The following is a 25,007-nucleotide window of genomic DNA, read 5'->3' on the forward strand; positions in this document are numbered from 1 at the left end:
GGGTGATAAAACAGAGAGAAAAAAGGCAGAAGGAACTCAAGATAATTACACATACGGAAGAATTACACTACTGTTAACAACGGAGAAATTAGAATTGTGAAAGATTTTACGTACCTTGGCTCAGTCTTCAACTCAAATGGATACTGAAGCCAAGAAGTTCAAAGAAGAATGAGTCTTAGAAGGGCAGCAGTAAAGGAACTAGAAAAGATAATCAAGTATAAGGAGACCAAGGCCAAGATAATCCACACTACTAAATCCCCTAACACTATGTGTGGGTGTGAAAGCTGGACAGTGAAGAAAGCTGAGAGGAAGAAAATTGATGCATTTGAAACATGTGACTGGAGGAGAGCTTTTTCAAATACCCTGGACCAACAGAAGAAAAAACAAGTGGATCCTAGATCAGATCAAGCCAGAGTTTTCCGTGGAAGCAAAAATGACAAAACAGGAGCTGCCATATTTTGGCACATTATGGGAAGGCAAAACTTCTGGAGAACACAATCATGCTAGGGAAATTCAGAGGCAGAAGAAGAAAACCAAATAAGAGATGGATTGACTCCATAAATGAAGCCACAGCCTTGAGTTTGCAAGAACTAAGCAGGGTTGTCATGCACAGGGCATTTTGGGGGGCTTTCATTTATAAGCCATAAGTTGGAGATGACTTGATGACACATAACAACAACAAATATCTCCATGAAGTGATGAACAGTTATTCTCAGGGAAGGCATGAGAGCCATCCTCAAATGTTTGCAGGGCTGCCATGAAGAAGATGGAGTCGTTTGGTTTCTCCAGTGGGCAGGGATAAAACGAATAACTGACATTTGCTCTCCTATGTGGGAAGTATTTGAGCAGATGTGGTTGGCTATCTGTCAAGAATGAAGTTGCTGCAAAATACCTCCAGTGTGTTTGTGTGTGTGTGTGTGGGGGGGGGGTTGACTAGATGGCCTCCAAGGTACCTCTCTGATTCTATGGTCACTCAGCACACACAGTTCCATAAGCTGGTACCATGTTTGTACCAGCCATTTATATGACAGCCCTTTGCACATATATGTGGACATTCCAAAGTCTTACCAGTTTCACTGGACCATAAACTTGGAAGACATTGCTGCTGCTGCTGCAAAGATTATCATGCAAGAATACGCATGCTTCATTGGAAATTCTAAATGAAAATGAAGTTCTTGTTTCAGAGAAGCCAGCTTTCACAAAATAGAACAATATTTTAGCTCTTAAGATGAGGACTGCTGTTCAGTAGGGAATGAACTGAGAAATAACTCCATGCATAAAATTACTTTAAACAAAGATTTATCTTCCCTTTCCCAGAAAAGATAGCCCTAGGGATTTTAAAGCTATAAAACCACATATAGCATATCGCCCAAACAATTCTTTTTGAATCCTTGCTGCTAATTATTGGTTAAAAGTGGTCTGGAATTTTTTTTTTAAATCCTGTGGTTCATTAAAATGCCTGAAACGACCCTTTTTGAATTTGCGTTTCTGAACTAGTTTTTATTTTTATTTTTGCATGCACTATCTCTCTGGATTTTAATGAGACTGTAACCAAATCTCAGAAAAAAATCTGAGTTTTTTTCCAATAGGATTTAATTGGGTATGAATTCCAATTCATTATGGTTGATGAAAAGGAACTTTTCTAGGAGAAAAGGCCAAGTTTTCAGCCTTCCTCTTTCAGCTGCCCAACTTGTGCCCTTCAAGCTACCTTCAAAGTTTGGATGTCCTCCTGGAACAGCTTTCCATGAAATTTATAACTGCCAAGGACTCTGCATAATTCCAGAAGCTCCTTCTGCACTCTGAATCCTGGCCGAACTCAATGGTACACTCTTGTATTATGACAGATGGGGAGGGAAGAATTAGATGGGGTGGGGAAAGAAACCATTTGCCTTAGGACAGGGGTGCAAAACCTCAGACACAAGTATCACATGAAGCTGAGGCTTCCCAGAAGGTCACAACTCCTTCCCTGGCCTCACCCCATTTTCTCAACCACCAAGTATCTGGTGATTTCTGGGGTTGGAGTAGTTCCTGCTCCCCCTTGTAAAAGATTGGAATACTTCTCTTAGCTACTGCCAGTAAGATAAGTTATGATAAAATAAGATAGCTTTGGCTGTTGGGTAGTACAGAAATATTATATGAAGACAAATAAAATATGCTGAGCTTTTGGTCGGGCTCCTTCTGCTTTCAGCACCAGCCACCCCTGGAGTGTCAGCTTCTGAGAGCTTCTCCAGAATGGAATTCAGCATCCCTGCCTTGAGGCATTCAATGCTCTGCATCCCTTCTTTGGGAAAATCAAAATATATGTGTACGTTCATTTGCAATGCATGCATGGTATGAGCCTGAAGCGGCTGAGATGATGGTAGAGGAAAGCAGGTGAAAAATCCAAGCATATGCAATTGTGAGCCTATTTGAAGGCCTGTTCAGTGATAGCAGCCCCATACTTTCTTCTTCTGCTACTGTTGTGTGCATTTGGTCTCATTCTTTCCTAGCCTTCCCTCCATCTTGGCCTCAGACCCCCAGTAGGACCTTCTGATTTACACCCCACTTTAGAAACACTATCTACCATAGCACTTTTCACTGACTTCCCTTGTCTAGTTTTACTGGATCTCTTGCAATAATTGAACCCCAAGGATACGGACAAAGTACTTGGTATTATCTGTGCTGCAGTTTGCCCATCAGACCTTCAACAGTGCTTTTGGATGTGATGGTTGACCTGGACTGAATTCAGTTGGCTTTCAGAAGGTGGTGCAAGGACACCAAACAGGAACAGGTTCCATCTTTCATCCATGATCCAGCATCAACATGCAGCCTCTGACTGAAATAATTGCATGGTTTCAGATATGACACCATCAGTGTGCTGATGGTACACAGGTCTTCTTCTCCGTGCCTCAGGTATCAGGTCTGCCAGGGCCCTCCATGAATGACTGCCTGGGTTCACTAATGGGTTGGAGGTTGGTGGATAGGTTGACTCAATCCAGATAAGAAGTATTCTAGATAATGGAGGTCATGATCTGTTCTTCATAGGGTCATGCTCCCTTTTATCCATGAAGAATATGGTGCCTTCACTAGTGGTGCCAAAACTATGGGATGCCCATCCAAGATTCATCTGGCCCAGCCTATGTCAATGTTTAGGGAATAGATAAAGGCTTATGTTTTCCACCAGGTGTTTCATGGGGTTTGAGCTTCTTGTACGTAACTCACTCAAGAACAGAAGAAGACTGCATCAGACCAAAGGGCTACTGGAGTGCCAAAGAACATTATGTTGCCACAATGGCCAACCAGATGCCCCAGTGGGAAGATCATGTGAAGGATTTAAATGCAGCACAGTGTTTCTGCTCGTGTTCCCTGGCAACTGGTGTTAAAACACTGTGTTTGATACTAGAGGTAAGATATCGCCAACTTGATGCGTAGCCACTGACACCATTTATCTTATCTTTGCTGTTATTTGTTCGTCTGTTGTTGGTTATTTGTTTTTAATATTAGTCTGCTTTAATTTTTACAGATTATTGCTTGTTATAGATTTATTAGCCATTGTAAGCCACCTTGGCTGCATGACTATGTAGACAATGCATGCATACATTTAACTGTAAAGGCACAAGCAAACATTATCTTTGTTCTTAATTACATTGGCCTCCTGTTTGACTAGACACAACAGTTTTAAAATGGACATTGGATTAAATTTGACCAAAGCTTCCTTTTTCAAATTACAGAGTAAGATGGAAAGCAGAGAACTCATTATTTGAAAATTATCATTTCCTCTTCAAGAAAACAAACAGGCTCCCTTTCCATTTTTTCTTCCCTTTAATTAATAAAGGCATTCTTTGGAAAATGACAGGAAAAATGTGATGAATGTTTCTGATAGGTTATGATTAATAGCAGTCTGGGGAGGTTTTAGAGACATGAGACGCCCCATAAACATAGAATTAATACTGGAGTGAACATTTTTATAATGTCCATTTTGGCACCCATTCCAGCACATGAGGTTAGTAGCTTTATTTGCCATTTAATTAATGCATTAAAAATAAAGCAAACAGCTCTTTGCAGAACCATAACAATTCAATGCATGAGTTATGTAGGTTTGAGCTGGCACAGTTAACAAAAACATTCCTAATGCCACTTTATTTCCACTAACCATCAGTATTGTAAACTTGAGCAAAATGTTCTTAGCCAGATTTGAAGTTCATGCTCCAGGCACGTGAAACAACAAGGCCAGGCATGGACTGTGTATTGGCATAGCTGAAGTGCAACTTAATTTGCAATAATTAGAGTAGCAGACCGATGGGCTTTTAAACTGCGTAATTCAAAATAATACAGCTGTGCAAAGTTCTTTCTGCTCTTCATTTGCCAGATCATAATTTTTGAAATAGGAGACATTCTAGAGCCGTGGTAAGTGTTTGAAAGAAGAGGGATCTATTATGCTCAAGGAATGTGTGAAGTTCTTGACCGAGGCCTTATTCATTGATTATCCCTGTACATTGAATGCCACTGAAAAGCCACTGAGACATGTTAAATTATTCAGTTTGTAAGGGAAGGGGGAAGAAGCTTCTTCAAGTCTGTGGGACCAATCTGGACATACTTAACACAAGCATGTACAGCAATCAGTTGTATTTGAAGGCTCCGGACCACCAGCAGTAGGAGAAAGAGGACAGGGAAAAAACAGTTGTGTCTATAGTGCAATAAAAGCTATACTCTTGAGCACAGGATAAACAGAATATACAGTGGAGGGATGCACATCTGAAAGATCACCTTCTCCAGTATGAATCTGCCCAAATATTTTTTTCTGAGTCCTGGCTTGGCTTCATGCCAAGGGGAAGGAATCTATATCTTTTGCACTCACTGATTGCTCAGAGCCAGGTAATCAAGTCTAGTAAGAAAAGTCACATTCAGCAAACAGGATCCTATCTGGTTAATCACCGTTCAGTCCAGGTGAACAGGATCACAGCAAAGGCATCTCAGGACCCTGGACAGCATCTCCAGGGATACTCACAAGGAGCACTGTTGCCCCAACAAGGGACTGCAAGCAACTGAGGCCTTAAGAAGGTTTACAGGCCCAGAAGCCAGAATCTCCACGTCACTAGCTGCAGTTTTTAAAGGGCTCACAATAATTTCTGAAGTTTTGTACTGCTACATGGCCAAGAGACAAGAGAAGCTTGAGGGAATTGTCTTGTGAAGTGAGGTGGAGAGGAGGCCTGCAACCTCAAGTCTGAAAGATACATGAGTGGATACTGAGGCTTCTTTCTGAAATGGGTGCTCAGTGACTCACCAGATTCTTAGCTCTCCTTGGGGTGCTGCTGAGCTTCTCAACCTGGAAGCACGGTGCCCTGCATGCCATCAACGTTTGGTAGGAATGTCTGAGAAGGTATTCTCAATGGCTAAGTTCAGGCTGTGGAATGCCCTTAGCTGGGTGGCTTATACAGCTTTAGCTCTGGCTCTTTTTTTTGTCCACACATAAGATTTTCCTGTTTAAACATGCATGTGTTAATTTTTTATATGCCATCACGTCTCTGACATGGTGCCCCTGTGCCCCCCAAAATGTCCCACCCTTCACAGTCCTGCTCAGTTCTTGCAAACTCGAGGCTGTGTCTGTGTCCTTTCTGGAATTAATCCACCTCATATTTGGTCTTCTTCTACTTTCCTGTGATATGCCAGAAGTGCAGCAGCTTCAGTTTTGTTGAAGAAAGGTATCTCACCTTTCTTCCACTGGGGAACTTAAGATGGCTACATGTGGTTCCCAAGTGGCATCCCTCCAAGCACTGACCAGACCCAAGCCTACTTAGCTTCAGCATGCTTCCTACTTCATGTACCTTCAAGCTGGATGTGTTGCCTGGACGGTGGATGGCTTTAATGGAGTTGGCTACAGTTTTATATCTACTCCTTTTTATTTGGTGATTTCCCAGACTTTGCTATATTGTATTGCTGCTGTTTTATGTGGTTGTTTTATCTTCATGGTTGATTTACCACTTCTGAAGTTTTGGGGAAATGGATTATACACTTAAATATGACAGTGGTCAATGCCCTGCTAATCTCCAGACTGGATTAGCAATTTGCATTATAGATGGCGGTACCCATAAAGATAGTCTGGAAACAATCTTCAATTCATACAGAATCTGAGAGCTAGGATTCTGATCCATTTATGTAGCTGGAGCCACATTGCACCAATTCTGAAATAACCCTAACTGCTCATGTGTTCCTAAATTCAATTCAAGGTGATGGTAATTAGAAAAGAAATACCTTGATTACCTCACTTCCCAAACCAACTTGAATCCCTGCCAAGCCTCCAACTGATTCAAGCCCAGGGATCTTCCTCCTCCTTAGATTCCTTAGCAAGTCCACTTCACAAAAGTCACTGCAATCGGATGAGTTTTGTTGCATGGATGTCTCACTTGAGGTCTTCTTCAAACCTGTCCTGCACCCTGGTGTGGTTCCTGACTCTCCTCCCTTATCCCACAGGTCTCCAGAGCATTGGTGGTGGTGGTCCAGAAAGAACATTCAGAATTCTCAGAGTTTCCATCCAGTGGCCAGGAAACCATTTCATCCAGGGTATATTCAGGAAGATGGGTCTACATGGGAGCATGGTTCTGCTTGTGAGAAAGAAGACCAAGATTCAGCCAGTGTGAATCAGGGGCAGCATGTACGTATATAAAGATGCAGTCTTCTGGGAGTTTAAATATTTTGCTGGGTTAACAAGTCTCACTGAGCTACTGTGCCGCTGCCCAAATGCTTGTTTCTAGCTATCTTCAAACTTAAAATAAAAAGGAGAAGCTAAGAAACAGGCAGGAGGTTCCTTTTCATACAGTGTTAACGTTTTAGGTGCACTAACAGTTAAAAGGAGGAAAATGTACCAAAGTTCCACTGCTTACTAAGCTAAACATGGACATTTTCCTACACAGGCAAGTTCAGCAAAGGCCCATTTTTTCAAATTTCCTGTGTTTGACATATTATCAGTGTGATGTCAAATGGACTTAACCAACTATGGCACTTGATTCCAGTGATGTGGCCATGCAGAGGAAATGTACAAGGATTTGGCTTACAGCCCTAGAAAACAACCACTGATGGAAAACAACATGGCTGCCATTTCTGAATGCAAATGAACTTCAAGCTGCCTGCCTCCAGCTTATACTGCTTGGAATGTCTGTATTTTGTGCTGTTATGTCTCACTAGTTTGCTTTACCATTATGATGCAGTGACTAGGTCTTGTTTTCTCTGGCATTCCACATCATTTTGCCAAGTGCCCATGAATATATCTAAGACATCGAATAATTGCTTGGAACAATATTATGCTAGTACTTGTTGGCTACTGACTGTCTAGCTCACACATTTCATTTTAAAATGGATTGTTACTAGGAACCTGATCAAAGGATTATTGGAATCAATATGAAAGCTAACAGTGCCTTCCATGGGTTGGGGCCACATTAGAAACCATTTGGTTCATGCTGCCCTCAAACAAATAAAGGCATCTGTGTTCAGCAACTCTTTTAGGTCTATTACAGAGAAAATAAGGATGGCAAAGAAATTAGGTTGGTTCACATTTTAATGTGAACTTCCCTAATTTCCACTTTTAAATCCATATACAAACTGGGACACAACCTTCAAATTCCCTAGTTATCTGAATTTTCAGTGGATACCTCCAATTAAAAATACTTTCCAAAAGTGCATATAGTACATAAAAGTGTTTATGATGCATGCACTGGTGAGAATAATGTTCAAAACTGCATTATTCTAAAAACAGCATTCATAGATGCCTGTTTTAGGCAAACTTGTGTACAAGAATGCACAAGTTCAGAGAAATATGCACAAAAGTGTATATAATGGAGTTCTTTTTTTCTTCTCCATGTTCAAGATGAACCGAATCAAATTGTGGAAAAATGAGAAACTGAGAAAAAGTAAAATTAACAGGTTCATACATCTCATAAAAGATTTCTTTTAATTAACAGGCGGACAATAATGTTTGCTTATATGTGTAGCTGAATCCTCAGATGATAGAATGGAACATGTGATTTTGAGACAGAGGAGGGGAATTGTTTGAGAGCTAATTGAATTGAAAGCATAACAAGTAGTGGGGTGATCCAGGAGACATTTTTGCTTAAGATTTCAAAAGGTTTTGATAACATCCTTCTGAGCAAACTTAGTAGCAAGGAGGAAAAAGAGGAGGTGCTCTTAAAGATCCATAATCGGTTAGAGGACATAATTCAGAAAACAGGAAAAAATGAACAGTTCTCATGTGTAAACAGTGCCCTCACTTCCAGTGCTTTTTAACTTGTTCAAAAATACTCAGGAATTGTTGTTGTTACTATTATTATTCGAAGTATTATTATTTCAATTTATGTGCTATTTACCATATCAACAGTTTTCTCTAAGAAGGTTATAGAAACAGATCAAAATGTTTAATTACAAATATAAGAAATCATCACTTAAAATGTTTCAAATATATGAAACCAAAGCTAAAGTATGATGACTAATAAGCAGGGATAGGGAGTTAGTAGTAAGTAGTAAGCCAAATTATTTAATACAATTCTGGTTGCCACACCTCAAAAAAGATCCTATAGAGCTGGAAAAGGTGCAGAAAATGGCAAGCAAAATGATCAAGAGAATGGCACATATGCTCTATGAAGAGAGCGTACAAAGACAATATTCTTAAGCCAGAAATAGTTTATCTGCGCAGCACTGGTGGAGTGAGCCTGAAAGGGGCCCCGTGCTCTGACTTCTCCACTGGGGTTCCCACTACTCCAGTCCTCATGCCTCCCAAGACCTGGGCAAGGTCTGAACCAGTGAGGCCTCCCAGGGGTCCAATCCATGAGGACAACTCAGCCATCTGTGGCAGGCTACCCTTGGGCAGATATGAGCCTCACACCTAGGGAACATGGCTTGGGGACCGGCAGCAGTCATGACGGCAGGTGTGGACCAGTCTCTCTGTCCAAGCAATGAGATGCCGTGACCTTGACCTTTCTTTACTTGTACGGGTCGGGAGCCCCTCACGCCTGCTTGGTAAGACTGAGCAGGAAATCTAAAGCAGAATCCATCATCTGAGACAGGATCTTGTGGAGGAGCCACACAACCGCAACATCCCCCTTAAACAACTTAACAAGACATGCTATTGTTTTGTCCTTTGCAGATAGGATCTAATACAAGCGCAACTTCTCAAACACAATTTACATGAAACCCTTTAGGGGCACAAATATATGAAAAATGAATCCCTCTGGTTTTCTGATCAATCTAAGCCTTCCACATTCATTTTTATCTCCATGGTGACAAGGATGTATTTGCAACGAAGCAGCGAACCATGTCATGCTGTGCTTTGTGAGATAATAGCTAGCATGGCTGATACACTGCTTTATCTCAGTTGTTTGAGATAGTATGGAGGAATGGAAAACTCCCTGATTATTCATTTGCTACGGTCTTGTGCAGCATCTCTCTCCAGTGCTGAGTTAAGAAATAATTATGTTGACAGACTCAAAGTGCATTGCCAGATAAGTGACTCTGCATCAAAGAAGGAAACATACTTTGCTTTCTTAAGCAGTTAGGTTGGAATCCTGAAGTATTTTAGAGCTGGGTTGTCCTTCCTTCTTCTACACAAAGTTTACATCAAGATTTGGAAATATCCTGGGCCATTAGCAAGAGAAAATGATTTTCTTAGCACTATGGAGACATTCACCTGCACTTCAATATAGCTAAAGTGTGCAAGGGACATTGGTGTGTAAGCTCCCCCCACCCCAACACACACATATGCACACACTGCTGCTCTGTGTCTGATTGACTTCTGGCTGTTCTCTTGCATGGAACTCAAGTGGATCACTCGCCAATCTCTTGAGCTAAAATTATGCAGGGTGTGGAGAATGTAGACAGCGTCTCTCTCTTCCCCAGCACCGGAACTTGGGGTTATCCAATGCAGCTGATTGGGAAGAGAGTCAGAACAGCTTAACTTCTTCACACAGCATACACTTAACTTATTGAATTTTCTGCCACCACAGGAAGCTTCATACTACAGCTCAACTGGCCCGTCAGCTATTATTATGAGAGTAAAAATGTCACAACGAACATCCATTTCCCAAATTCCCACACAGATGCAAGGTTTGCTACTAAAGGAATGAAAAGCTCAACAGAGTCAGGTGAGAAATTTGTTTGGTTGCATTTATAATAATTAAGAATGTACCACCATTTGGAACATTACACATAAATGGTATGGAAAAGATACAAGATCAAAAAGATTCAAAAGTGAGAGAAAGCAGAGCTGACATTTGCTCATTCAGGCACAGGGTTCTGAGTGTTTAGCTTGTAGTGGTTTGGTTTTGAATCCCTGCGTATTCAACTATTGTTATTAAATTTAAAGTATAGATTGCCTTTCCATCAAAAAAGGTTGCATAGGTCTGGACTGAAAACAACATTTGATTTAAAATATGACATTAAAAAAGCACATTAAAATACAATTTAAAATACAACAGCAATGAACTATGTAGCAAATCATGAAATGAGCAGTATAACTGCCTAAAATAAAACCCTTCAGCGCTAGAATAGCTATCTGCCAAAGCTGGCCAGAATAAAGCCATTTTTGTTTCTCAGCAGAAGGACAATGTGGGGGCGGGGGGGGGGGGGCACAAACTAGCAGGGAGTCATCCAAAGAAGACCCCATCTTGTCTCCCAACCAAATGTGCCTCTGACGGTTACAATACCAAGAAAAGTGACTCAGTGGAACATATTAAAACTTGGTCAGGCTCATATGGAGGTAATTTTTCAGGTTTTCTGGTCCCAAGTCATATAGGGCTTTATAGGTCATAACCCACACATCCAGTTGTGTTCAGTGCTGAGTATTTGTGATGATGGATTGGAGTTGCCATGTCTTGTCTCTGATGGGGTCCTAATCTGTAGCACTCACACAGCAGGCTGGTCCATGCTGGGAATAGCTCTACCTGTTGAATTTCACCAGTGCAGAGAGCTAAAAAATTTAGTTTGGTTCACATTTGATAAGAGTGGATAGAAAATGGGATGGAGAGAACTTGAGATCTTTAAAAAATATAATGTGGAAGGATCAAAATAGAGAGATACATTCATCCCAGAGGCTTAATGCCCTAGAAGTCTGCCCCAGGTACAAGAATGCAGCCTAAATTTTCTAAATATATTGATTGCTTTCTAATAAGCTAGCTCAGCCTTCTCTATGGGGGTATTCTTTAGCTATGTTGGATTATAATTCCCATTTCCCACAATGGCTAGGCATGCTGACTGAGGATGATAGGACATGCACATGTGGGAAAAACTGACCTACCAAGTCAAAGATTTGATATTGAAATGCCAAAGTAAGAATTTCATGGTATCCTGGACCTACACAAAATAAGCAGGCACTTCCCTGCAATGTGCATCGTTGCCAGAGACTTCTAGCAAAAACAAAAATGGTCACAAAATGATCTATCAGTTGTCCTTGCTGCTCTTTGCTTTAACAGAAATGGTGGAAGAGTTTTCCAGCAACTGTGATGCCATCACCACCATAGGGGAAAAATATAGAAGATGAATGTAAAACTTTCAGCTCCCTTCATTGCTGAGCCAGCCATAATGTAGCCTCAATAATACAGGACCAGTGGAAATTATGAGCAATAAGTTTTTATTAAATTCTCTGCTGATTTCTTTTGATTTATGACTTGGATCAGATATCTGCCAAATAGAAAGATTTTTTTTGCAAGCAATTGTTTCTTGGGTCAAAGCTTTCATTTTTTTTGTTTTGGTTGAATGTTAATTATTGTTATTTTAACCTTAAAAAATAAAAAGGATGAAAAACAGTCCAAGGTTTTCTCTTTTGGACTTATTTCACATGTCCATGCCCTTTTGCCTTTAAATCTCATTGTTCTCAAGGAAAGATTTACAGTATTTATTCATAAGATGTCAAACTGTAAACCATAATTTCTAGCCCACACAAAAGTGCGTATTTGGATGAAGGTAATATGGGTGTGTGTAAATGAACAATGCTTAACCTACAACCTCTGAGAATCAGCAGCTTTTAAACAATGTAATAAACAGTTAAAGAGGAATATAACAATGGCTGCTATCCAGAGGTGCACCTGTGTTGTTGTGTGAGTCCTGTGTCAGGCATCAAAAGTGGTGCCATCTAGGCTGGACTGTGTGGAAGAAAGCATAGCAGGGTGGCTTCCAATTCTAAAGCAAGCAAAGCAACTCCTCACCCTTTAAAGAGCCCTCCCCCACCCAAAGACAGGAGTCCAAAATTCTTCACTGCTTCTCATATGTCTTTTCATCAGCGGCAGCTTTTCCTTAACCAGGTTCCACTCCTTAAATTAAAAACTGTTCTGAGCTTTGCAGTTTTGGAGGTAAGGAGGGAAGAGATGCTGTAAAGAAACACAGCTCCCAATATACATGCAGTCATACCTGTGTGCAGTTCCTAGTTCAGTGGATCAGTGCAAGAGTTTTCAAATGAATTTTATGACTGATGAGGACACTGTTCTTATCTTTCAAAGAGGGCAGGCAGTTGCTTGTGTCACTGAGAACAACAGAAGTTAGTCTAGCCAGGGCGCTAAACAGAATCTGCTAAACATCAGATGTTTCCTATTCAAGCCCACTGCAGTTTCTGGGATTTCACCAGACAATGGACTACCCACTTAGAAACATAGAAACTTAGAAACAGAGCGAGTCAGAAGGAACCTCCCAGGCCATCTAGTCTGACCCCTGGTTCCAGCTAGCTCCACTCACGACATGCCCACCATGTGCATGTCCAGCCTATCTTTGAACACCTCACCGATGGGGCCTCAACGACCTCTCGTGGAAGCCCATTCCACACCCTCAGGGTCCTAACTGTCAGGAAGTGCTTCCTGGCATCTAAATGGAACCTTGGTTCCCTGAGCTTTGCTCTGTTGGAGCGTGTCCTGCCTTCCTCTGCAGGGGAGAACAGGTCTCTACCCACCTCTGTGTGACACCCCCTCACATACCCACTTGTCTGGTTCAGGAAACCATGGTCTCTCCTCTCCTCTCCTCTCCTCTCCTCTCCTCTCCACTCTCCAGATCCATTTTTTAAAAAGCCAGTTTCCCGGTATAGGAAATTATGGTTTGGAGAAATTGCAGTTTGTTTACAGTTAAGTTAGTGAGAACAAGCCATGTTCTTTGGATCCTGGACTGTTCTCGCTAACCACTGCTTGTCAGATCCAGATATAATGTCTTGTGGTTTGTTTAAAAGCAGAAGTGAATAATATTAACCGCCTCCTTGAAGCTTTGAAGAAGGAAGACAAGAGAGAATGTGCACGTGTGAAAACCTGATAATTACCATGGCTTGAACACACAGTGGGAAACTTTCTTGTCACAGAACTCTGTAACCCACCCAGTAGCAATTTCTATATTACAAGGAATAGTGCCATCTACATAATCCAGGTTGTTTCTTGGAGCGGTATTTGATAAACAGGTTTAACTTACTAAAAATGTGTAACCTTTCATATATTATGCTATTATGCTGATTTATAGCCTGGGTGGCATAATGTACAATTTATGAAGATAAGTAATTTCCAGTTGCTGCTGACTTTGCTAAGCTTTTCTCCCGACTGTCAGTATCATACCTTGCTCTGTTTCTTGAGAGAGCAGCCTAACTGAACAAGCATATGCTAAGCAATTTTGCAGTGTCTCGCATGACTGGAATGGAATGAACAGACACTTTTTCAAAGCTAAATTATGCATATTAACCCAGAAAGAATTGTCTCGAATCTTTACACAAATGCCCTGTGCGGTCCGTGAATGACTGCTAGGATTCCTTTCCTAGCCAGGTAATGCTTCCAATCTAATTTAAGAAAATTAAAATGCCTTGCAAAGATCATAGCTGCAGATGGATTCTCAAGAACTAGCACCAGGAACAGTCTGTTTAGTGGATAATTGCTGTAGCATGGTTCTACATTTAGAAATTGTTACATGAAAGTGTATCTGCTAGCAATGAAATGAATGATAAGTCTAGTGCTTTAGCTTCAAGGGATTGGAATACCAGACTGACCAAGGAAAGGCGTGACACTAGGGGTGTGAGGAATTTGTTTTGGGGGTGGGAATCCATCAGATTCTCTGGGTTCACCTCCCTGAACCTCAGCACACTTTCTTGTGGTGGTGAGTCTGACTTCCTGGCTAGTGTGCTGAGCATTTGTGCAGGAGGGGAGTCCACACACACGCTGCACCAGTAGCATCCCTCTTCCTTGCAAATGACTTGCAGCTTTTGGTAGGGCTGCTTGTGCTTCAGGAGAAGGTTGCTGGCTTTGAAACTGGACTCCCATGAGCATTTGTGGATGTCAGCCTGACTCAATTCATAAAGGAGGGCCAAGCACAAGCTGTGCCAAGAAGCCAAACAACCCATGAAAAAAAACTCAGGGTTTGTTGTTGGTTGTAAATTGTGCATTGTCCATCTCTGCTAAGTTCAGATAATATGATAGCCCATGTTTCAATAACAACCCACAGTTCAGTGACAACCCACACTCAACCCATGCTCAACCCCTGATCATGGATTGTCATGCTGTCTGAAACCAGTAGCACTAGGAGCACCATCAGTCTTTACCAGCCCCACTACCTGTGAATCTTAACTGGAGGTGGTTGAGGTTGAATTTGGGGTCTTCTGCATGCAAAGCATGTGCTGTGCCACTAAACTACGGGCTGCCCTCCACTGACTCACCCATGTGGGATGAAAATCATAAGCATTGTAGTTTAATGCTTCTGGAAGTTTGGGGAAAGCTGCTCCATAGAAATATGAAGGGCATAGAATCTGCTGTGTTTTTACATACAGCAACCCTGAGTACAGCTTGGGATGAGCTGTGAATCGTTTTGCACAGACTAGCAACGACCTTATGTCATTCCAACAAAAGCCTTCTAAATAAGCTCCTTTCTGAAGCACAGTTCCAGCCTAGATAATCCTTCCTCATATGGAAGTGTTTTGTCATAAATGCTCTAGTTCCACCGTTCCTTTGCTTAAGACTGGGAGAGAGACAGAAGCCACGTCCAGAATTTAAGTTGAAGTGCACTGTAGATTTATAGAGTGGCAGTGTGAGGTTGTATTTTTAATAACAAGTTTTAAGTCTATGGCCTGGGTTATGCAGACTGTCAAACTAGATTAACATAATGGCTGCTGATGCCTTTAAGATGCCCAAACCTTTCCTGGGTGGATATCCATTTTGAGTACAATGGTCATGCCACACAATGATGTCCACAGATGGCACCTTTGTCCTTCTTTTTTGGATTTCATCTAGACAAAGATGTTAGGAGGGGAAAAAAGATACATTTCTTTCCACTAGCATGTCAGTTTAATAAGGAATGTCAAATCAGTGACTCAGTTAGTTGGGCAAATCAACTGAGTTTCAGTCAAAGAATGACCCCAAAGACAATACTAATGTAAAGTTAAGATTTTGGCAGATAGCCAGCTCTTTATTACATTCCTAAGTGCAGACAACCTGTATATACAAATACCCTGTATATAAAATATGAATAATCTTACCGGCTATTGCTGTCTGGACTTGCTGCACGGAGGATAAACCTAAAAGGGCAAACTCATCAGTCTCAGGATCATATTGGGGACTCTTATCTCTTATCAAATTAAGCAATTTATGAGTAAAAACCAAGACATTGGGGGTTCCAGGTTGGAGAAGGTTACCATAAGGTCATGTGAAGCTAGCAGAGCAAAGGAGGGCCTGTGAGTTCCATGCAAAACTGTTGCATGAGACTGACTGAAGTTGTGTCTTATGCTAATCCACATCTTTTGTCTGAAAAGGACTCAAAAGCATCCATCTTCCTTAAAGTCTCTGATTTGGATTTCCAGTACAGATTTTGCCACTAAAGTACACCCCCCACACCATTAACCAGGCAGTGACCAGTCGTTACTCTCAGGATCATGGAACTAGTAGCAATGAAATACGTATGGTATTCCTTGGTAGCAGATGTGGGATGTGGCTAACATCAAGTCCCCATGCATAGGATCGCACAGTAAGAATTAGCAATTTTGGATTAAAGTTTATTCACACAAAAATGCTTCATGGGGTGTTAAAGGGAGACAGACTTCCCCAGACATGTGACAAAATAAATCTACGCCATGATAACTACACTACGGGGTTGAGGTGTTAACCTATCTTTCCTCTCAGGCACATAGAATTACATGACTTCATCAAAGTAATATGTTTTCTTCTTTCCTTTTCAAATTGAAACAGAATGGAGTATTATACAGCATGAAACTTGAAATGCTTAAGTCAGCTGTTTCAAGATTATGAGGACATCATTTGAAATGTTTAACGTTAGGAGATCCTGTCCCTTTCTTTACTGAAGACATTACCAATAGCAATTACTAGGAAAGATTGCAGCCAGGTGAAACACTTGAAGGCACTATTGTTGAGCTTTCTCTGTTGCTAATTGCCTGCAGAATTAGCAACATAGTCAGTCAATAGGCATCTGTGGAATTCAGGGATCATTCCTTGTCCATTTCAAGCGAAATGATGCAGTGTGCTGTCCTCCATCTGCTTCAGCCACTTCCACAGCACAACAGGGCATGGATGTTGAGTAGTGGCATTGAGACCTTCATGATAACTGACATTAGACAATGGTAGACCTTTCAATGTTTCCACCTGGCTTCTCTAAGCTAGTCATTTTTCAACTGTATCCAGGGAAAACCTGGATTTCCTGAGAAGTTTGTGAGTAGTTTCATAATGAAAAAATCAGAATGGTAGACAAGCTTCCCCTGAAAGCAGAACTTTTTTTGCGATGCTGATCTTTCCCTGCAATGTGTAACCACAGAGTAGTGTTCATGTGCTCCATGTGGCAAGGGAAGGCATACTAACTCTATGTGATCAAACTGGACACCCTAGAATAGCCTTCTAATGCAACGCTCTGTGGAACGTACTTGCAAATTATATGTGAAATAAACATGTGTGGGATTGCACATGCAAGGTAAATTATATTGATCTCCACAGAGTAATCTATACAATCTATGGGGAGATGGGCAAAGGGCATGCAAAGCAGCTACTTCTGCCTGATTGCAGCCACTTTGACTACCTGAGAGGAGATTTTTTAAAAAAAATACGTGAAAGTGGAAGCGTGGAATGCATCCCTCAAATTTACCATTGGACATTTATACAAATGGATGAACCTCTCCTTAAGAGGACTTTTTATATAAAATGTTTTGCTATTCATATTCGTTAGTTTTAGAGATGCATAACAGCATATCAAAGAACATATTTGTGGACCAATATCTGCAGACATATAAAGCACAAGAAATTGCTGGAATATACAGGTAGATTATATTTACCAAACAGGCCCTCACATGCTGGATTTCTGTATTTTTGTCTCCTGAAATCACCACTAGGAGGTAAAGCATCTATTTGAAAGCAGGACAGTTTTCTTTTTGAATGAAAGCAGGACAGTTTTCTTTTATCAAAGGCTGATGTTTGGGATCAGGACTGAAGGTGGGAATTTAGAAGAAACTGAGAGAATCAGCTTAAGTCTTTCATATGCATGTCATCAACGTGTTCTTGGGATAGGCAAGCAAGTACTGCGCATAGCCTATTCTGACCACACTCACAAATACAAAATTTTGCCAACCAGTCGGAATGCCGTCACTCACTATTAAAACTCGCGTGGATGAGAGCCACCTATGAATTACCATAAAAGAGGAAATGAACCACCTAGAGAGTGGATGAAAGGAGGCACCGTTTTCCATGATATGTTCATATGCTAACACATGCACATATACGCAAAGTTAGAAATGTATGAACATTTATTTATTTATTTATTTATTTATTTATTTATTTATTTATTTATTAAAACATTTCTATGCCGCCCCTATATAGAAATGCATAGAATTCACCGTATTGTGGCAGACTGTGCCCAGGTGACTTGTATTCCTTCAGACGGCTGACCAGGTAATAAAAGTTGGTGGTTCATTATCTTTAACCAGCATTAAACAGAATAGCCCTTCAAACAGAGAACTGTCCACTGTAAAAAAGGACACATGGCCACCTGAAACGTGACCAGAATTCACCTAAGCAGACGCTGAGACTAAACTGTTCCCAGACTCGTCCCTTGACTAATTCCTGACATTAAAAACATAGCTTTTCAACCACAGAAAATAGTAGCATGGGAAGATTGCTGGGCTAGTTCAAGGTACATGAATTCCATGTTCAGAAACTCTTTGGATTGGCAGTGGGCTCTTATTGCAACACTGGCCCCTTGGGACTCTTATTGCAACACATGGCTGCTCTTTGCTCCCCTGTAGCCACCTCAGTTTGCCCAATATTAGGACCAATATCAGCCCTTTATCAACTCTTTCTTTGCTGCATGAGGGAGAAATTATTTCATCAGACAAATATTTGTTCTCAAGCCAAGCTCATCTTGTCCTTCTATTTAAACCTGGTAGACTCTTTGTCATCTCTATAATCACAAACCTTGGCATCATGGACATGGGATTAGGAGTGCCTGGCACGGCTGAATCTATGGAAAGGCCTAACTGGGTCACAGAGGCTGTAATTCAAGAAGTATGAATGCCATCGCTTATTATAAAATTACCAACCATAAATTTCGAGCAGAAATGGGTTATGATGGCAGTTGATGTTTTTGGCCCTATTCTATATTTTAAAAACCAAATTGTTAACATACATAGATTAAATTCAGATTATAATAGTGTTGCTAATTTTGAACAGAAAACTCTTTGAGGTTTGACCCAAAAGCTCTATAAAAAGATGATCCAAATATGCATTCACATTTCCAGGAGACTATTCTGCCCTGTGGTTTGGAAAACAGGAAACAGAAGTAAATCCTGAGTTGCTTGGCAACCGCACTGTGCTGTCTTCTCTTTCCTTAGGTATGGAAAACCAGCTTGCATGTCAAGTGTTAATCCAGTCAACCAGTCTTCTTAACTGGGTGCCTCCAGATGTTTTAGACTAGCAATCCCCTAATCCTTGACAAGGCCAGCAGGCCAGATTCAGCCCTCCATGCCCTTTCCCCTGGCCATCCCATTTTTCCTGGCATGTCCCCCTTTCTCCCATTTGGTGGCTTCTTGGTTTTTGTACAGTTTTTCCTATTCTAAAAGACTGAAAAGGCTCAATTGTTGACAGTAAGATTTTTAAGTTACAATGTGCTTGTATTTTGGGAATCCATGGCCCCACTCCATTTCCTGGGCACATCTCCCAATGGGAGATCAGACCTCAGGTACAAAGAGATTCCCCAACCCTGATTTGGATGATACTTGGCAACACCTCTCTTGTCATTACAAAATGATGATGGATGAATTTCTATAAAAGGAACATTCAAGCTGTTTGATGTACAGTGCAGATCAGTGCCAGGATTTTGAGAAAAAAAAATGCTCTCCTAGAATGATCAACCTTGTAGGCTATGACAGGAACAGACTGGAAGTATTTTGTGGTTGCTTAGAACGAAGGGTTCCATTTCACAAAATATAAATGAGATGATACCAATGGATTTTCTCGAAGTAAAATTTACCATGCAATACCACTTATGTCAAATTCTGCCTCTGAGATTCTGAGTATAGCAAAGGCATGGGCTTACATTACCGCATTTGTTCTTCATGTGGTTCTGATGTGCCCCCTCATTTTTCATTGTGCTCTCTTGAGAGTTCCAAGCAATGATTAACAAAGGAACTTAATATACCTTTCCTTTTGAATAAGCCTACTACTTATCAGTAGTTAAAGGCTTGTTCTACACTGGCAGAATCCCACAGGAAACATATAAGGCAATTTCCTTTTTCTAAATCTTTTGTGCTTATTTTTCAAAGGTAGAAAGAATGGTTGAAAAGGCTGTTGCAAAATATTGAAACAATTGAGCTGAATGACCACCTGGCTGTTAATGCTAAGGAAAACTATACAGGATAAAATTATAATTGCATGGCAGGAGAAAGGAAGGGGCAGGAGAAGAGAAGGGGGAAATTAAGTTCAAATAGCTTTAATATCTGGCTTTCACTCTGGTGGGTCTGGTTACTTTGTCTGGATCTCCCTGAATTTCCCAGTTTAAATTCTGGAATTTTGTAGATTCTGGATTGGTTGCTAGGCTTGTTGTTTTCACATGTGTAGAAGTCCTAAGTATATTATATAACTTATCTATTAACTATCCAAAAGTATAGCCCATTCTTGACCTTGCAGTCCCAGGGTGCCGTACATGCATTTTAATAAAGCAATACAAAACAACTTAAGACAAAGTGATCTCTTTACCTACTTCCTACAGCCTGGGAGAAAAGGTTACCTTGACTTACTGCTGCCATGGGACAATGCCCAGTGTGAATGAGGCCTCCCCACATGTTCACAGAGGCCTAACTGAAACCTTTCCATACATCCTATTTTTCTTTCAAGACCAATTTTGTTCCAGTTGTAATGATGCATCTGCTGTAAGTTCCACTTAGTATCAATTTAGCAGTATCTCTACTTTTCAGTGCTGGTCATCATTCTACAGTTGACCAGGAAGGAAGGAAGATCCATTGAGCCCAACAATACATACTCAGAAAGAAGACCCATTGATTCCAATGAAGCTGGTTGCAAGCTTCCAAGCTAATATTACAAGGAAAACCACTAATACTTAAGTGATTGAAGTTTTGCCATTCACTGGTAAAGCCCCAAGTTTTGCCAGATTATCAATTTAACATGCCCATCCCAATAACTCAAAGTTCTTGTAGCTTGAATTTAGAATTCTCCTGTCTTACAATGTGTTATTGTATCACAGCAGTCCTACATAACATGTCACTTCAGAAAGCACAAGGGCTACTGCATTCTTACAACTATTCCTCAGTTTTCATTCCCACATACAAGGCCAGGCATTTTGCTGCCTGAGGGCATTTGACAATTACTGAACAAACAAAATCAAAATTTGAAATTATGTAGGAATGTCTCAGGATATAAAATCAAGCTGATCAAATCTGAATGGAACTGCACTTGAACAGAAAAGTAAATTAGTATTGTTCATAACTTTTCTACCCCATAAAGATATTCTGATCAGTATCTCAGAATTTAGTTGAAAGTAGTTGTAAACAGAGTAGTAAAATAGTAATTAAAGACTAATTTTGGTTAAGAAAATCCTATAATCCTGAATTAATTAATTAATTATATCGGTCAGTTGGATTAAGCTGTAAAGTTGGCAGTCAACTTTAGGCTGATATCAGGTTGGTATCCTGCAGATATAGTTATCGGAGTGAAGAAAAAATAAACATCTTGTTAAATAGATAGTATTGCAACTTGACAGGAATATTGTGGCTAAAATGAATCATATTTCATCAACCTTAGCAGCCTCAAAGTGTGCCAAAAATTAAAAAATCGACCAATTATTACCTCCATTGACTTCCTTTTTTATTATGAATAGTTTAACACTCCTAATAATCTTTGTAGGACAGGGACTTATGTACTGCCACAAAAGAAGAAATTGTTGTTGTTGTTAGTCGTGAAGTCGTGTCCGACCCATCACGACCCCATGGACAACATTCCTCTAGGCCTTCCTGTCTTCCACCATCCCCCCCCCCGAGTCCACTTAAGCTCATACCAACTGCTTCAGTGACTCCATCTAGCCACCTCATTCTCTGCCGACCCCTTCTTCTTTTGCCATCTATTGTTCGCAGCATTAGGCTCTTCTCCAGAGAGTCTTTTCTTCTCATTAGGTGGCCAAAGTATTTGAGTTTTATCTTCACTATCTGGCCTTCTAAAGAACAGTCAGGGTTGATCTCCTCCAGGACTGACCGGTTTGATCACCTTGCGGTCCAAGGGACTCGCAGGAGTCTCCTCCAGCACCACAATTCAAAGGCCTCACTCCTTTGGCGCTCAGCCTTCCTTATGGTCCAGCTTTCACAGCCATACATTGCAACAGGGAAAATCATAGCCTTGACTATACACACTTTTGTTGGCAGGGTGATGTCTCTGCTTTTTAGTATGCCGTCTAGATTTGCCATAGCTTTCCTCCCCAGGATCGAGCGTCTTTTAATTTCTTGGCTGCAGTCCCCATCTGTGGTGATCTTGGAGCCCAGGAAAATAAAATCTGTCACTATCTCCATTTCTTCCCCATCTATTTGCCAGGAAGTGAGAGGACCGGATGCCATGATCTTAGTTTTCTTAATATTGAGTTTCAAGCCAGCTTTTGCGCTCTCCTCCTTCACCCGCATCAAGAGGCTCTTTAGTTCCTCTTCACTTTCTGCCATTACAGTGGTATCATCTGCATATCTGAAGTTGATATTTTTCCCAGCAATCTTAATTCCAACTGGTGATTCATCTAGCCCCACCTTTCTCATGATGTGCTCTGCATATAAGTTAAATAGGCAGGGCGACAGTATACAGCCTTGCCGAACTCCTTTCTCAATTTTGAACTGATCAGTGGTTCCGTGCCCAGTTCTCACTGTTGCTTCTTGACCTGCATATAGGTTTCTCAAGAGACAAATAAGATGATTTGGTACTCCCATCTCTTTAAGAACTTGCCACAATTTGTTGTGATCCACACAATCAAAGGCTTTAGCATAGTCAATGGAGCAGAAGTAGATGTTTTATTGGAACTCCCTAGCTTTCTCCATGATCCAGCATCCAGTATGTTGGCAATTTGATCTCTAGTTCCTCTCCCTCTTTGAAATCCTGCCTGTACTTCTGGTAGTTCTCGGTCCACATACTGCTGGAGCCTAGCTTGTAGGATTTTGAGCATCACTTTGCTAGCATGTGAAATGAGTGCAATGGTGCGGTAGTTTGAACATTCTTTGGCATTGCCCTTCTTTGGAAATGCATCCCCATAAAAGAGGATGAAAGAGGGCATAACAGTAGCATGCACTTTATATATATATATGCAAATTTAGAAATAGCTACTGTAATTAAATAGCAATAGAGTCGATCTCACCATAGTATGGAAGATTATGCAAGGTTCTTCAGTGGGTGGAAGCCAACCAGCTCCAGACACTCTTGGATGAGACTGGTTATCTGGATCCATTTCAGTTGGGAATTCAGGCCTGGTTTTTCCATGGCAAAAAAGCAGGCAATGGTTTTGGAAGGCAACAGTTTTAGTTGCCCTGTAGGATGACCTATGCCAACAGAGAAAGAGGGGGAGTGCCACCCTATTGGTTCTCTTGGACCTCTCAGCAGCTTTCAATACTATTGACCATGGTTACCTTCTGGGGTGACTGTCGAAGTTGGGTGTGAGAGGCAATGCATTGCAGTGACTCCACTCCTACTTGGTTGGTTGACTCCAGAAGGTAGTGCTTGGGAGATATTGACCTGTCCTTTGGATCTCCAGTATGGGGTTCCTCAAGGGGCAGGACTTGTCCTCTGTGTTATTTAATATTTACATGAAACTGCTGAGTGAAGTCATCTGGAGTTTGAAGTGTATTGTCATCATTATGTTGATGATATGCAACTGTATCTCTCCTTTTCATCTTCAGCAGGTGAGGCTGTGGATGTGCAGAACTGGTGTCTGGTTGCAACAATGAACTGGATGAGGGCTAACAAACTGTTTGATGAGAGCACCAAATCTGTCATTTTTTCAGCAGCAGGCTAAGAAAACCCTTTTTCTGAGGCTTTTAAGGACTTACTTGGCCACCCAGGGATTTGGGAGGCATTACTAGGTGTTGCAGAATCACTCCTTTTGTATTATTCTTTGTATTTTTATCATTTGTTTTACCTGTTTTTAGCTGTTTAAAAATGTTTATTTTTTATTTTTGCAACATTTTAATTATATTTTTATAATTTGCTTTGGTGAATTGTGTGAACTACCCAGAAAGCTTTAGCTTTGGGGCAGTGTAAAAATGTAATGAATAAATAACTGTGATCATGATAACCATGATCACATAACAACAATTCTGGCCTGCTTGCACTGGCTGCCTATAAGCTTCCAAGACCAGTTCAAGGTGCTGGTTTTAACCTATAATGCCCTCTGTGGCTCAGGACCACAATATCTCATGGAATGCCTCTCCCTTTCTTTGTCTACTCAGGGGCTACAACCATGTTATAGATGCAAATAGTGGCATCAAGAAGAAGGACCTTTTCAGTGGTGGCTCCCACCAGTTATGGAATGAGCTCTCTGTTGAGGCCTGCTTGGAACCAACTTTACTATCTTTTTAGTACCTGGTAAAGACTGTCCTCTACTGCCGGACATTCAATTGGTCTACTAGGGCCAGCAAGTTGTTAAACAGATCTCAAGGTTTTCTTCAAGTTATTTTAATTGTTTATCTGTTTTAAATTTGGTTTTAGATTTTGTGTTATAATATGTTTCAAAATGGGCTATTTTATATTGTATTTTAATGTGCTGTTGTAAACCATTCACAGAGCTTTGGCTACTGGGTGGTATAGAACTTAAGTAAATAAATAAATAAATCTGTGAAGTTGTAACCCCCAATTCACCTTATTCACTGTCAAATCATGTATTTTATTTTTCTGGCAGCAGCAATGGCTTGACTCCACTCCCTGAAGTCTTGGTGGCTGGCAGCCACCATTTTGTCTCCCCAACAGTCCCTAGAGTAAGGGCAGGAAACACAGGCCCTCACTCTGATTGGCTTCATAGCAATATCACGTCACCACAACACTTTTAGATTAAAATGCATTTATAACTTGTCAAATTAGTCTTGTTGGATATTTAAGATCTTTCATACTGATTACTTTCACATTTCTGGAGCTATCCCCAAGATATATTCTTTAAGTGGAAAACAATCAAAACTCATCAAAAATATGGCTAGCTTTTCTTTTCTTTATGATTCAACATAGGTTTATTAGGTTACCTAAGAGAATTTATACCAAAGAAGAGATTTGGAATCAATACTGAGATTATTAGCATATGCTCCCTCTCTCTCCGAATGGTTTTTTAAAGTGTGGAAGTTAGACTAGTGTTGACATTATGTGAAAACTCATGCAGAATATTGGTAAGAGGATTGGTCAGTGTTCATAATAGATTGGAATGAAAAACATGGGTATAACGTTACATCATACTCACAGTTTTTGCTTTTGTAATGCCAATTCTGTGCTGATTTTATTTGAATACTGATGTTTTCAAAAGAAAACCCAACATAAAAGACTAGCCCAGTTTAAGAGAAGAAAATGCTCTTTTGATTGATCACT

At 40.7% G+C, this 25,007-nt stretch overlaps 2 long non-coding RNA genes across 5 annotated transcripts in view; one reads left to right on the top strand and one right to left on the bottom strand.

Annotated features, from left to right (window-relative positions):
* LOC123028931 overlaps positions 1–12,665 on the bottom strand; it is a 41,392-nt gene extending 28,727 nt beyond the window's left edge. The window contains exons 1-2 of the long non-coding RNA XR_006415794.1: positions 12,367–12,665; positions 115–198 (exon numbers count right to left, since the gene is read on the bottom strand). This is a non-coding gene — a long non-coding RNA (uncharacterized LOC123028931). The remainder of the gene's footprint in view (positions 1–114; positions 199–12,366) is intronic.
* The window catches only part of LOC123028930, a 31,279-nt gene continuing 16,183 nt past the window's right edge, over positions 9,912–25,007 (top strand). For 3 of the 4 annotated variants that reach the window (XR_006415791.1, XR_006415790.1, XR_006415792.1), the window contains exon 1: positions 9,912–10,106. This is a non-coding gene — a long non-coding RNA (uncharacterized LOC123028930). Of the gene's footprint in view, positions 10,107–23,887; positions 24,301–25,007 lie in introns of those variants that run through there. The other variant, XR_006415793.1, reaches the window with a different exon arrangement.

This window comes from Varanus komodoensis, unplaced genomic scaffold (genome assembly GCF_004798865.1).
Source record: "Varanus komodoensis strain SLA01 unplaced genomic scaffold, ASM479886v1 scaffold39, whole genome shotgun sequence".
Classification (NCBI taxonomy): Eukaryota; Metazoa; Chordata; class Lepidosauria; order Squamata; family Varanidae; genus Varanus; species Varanus komodoensis.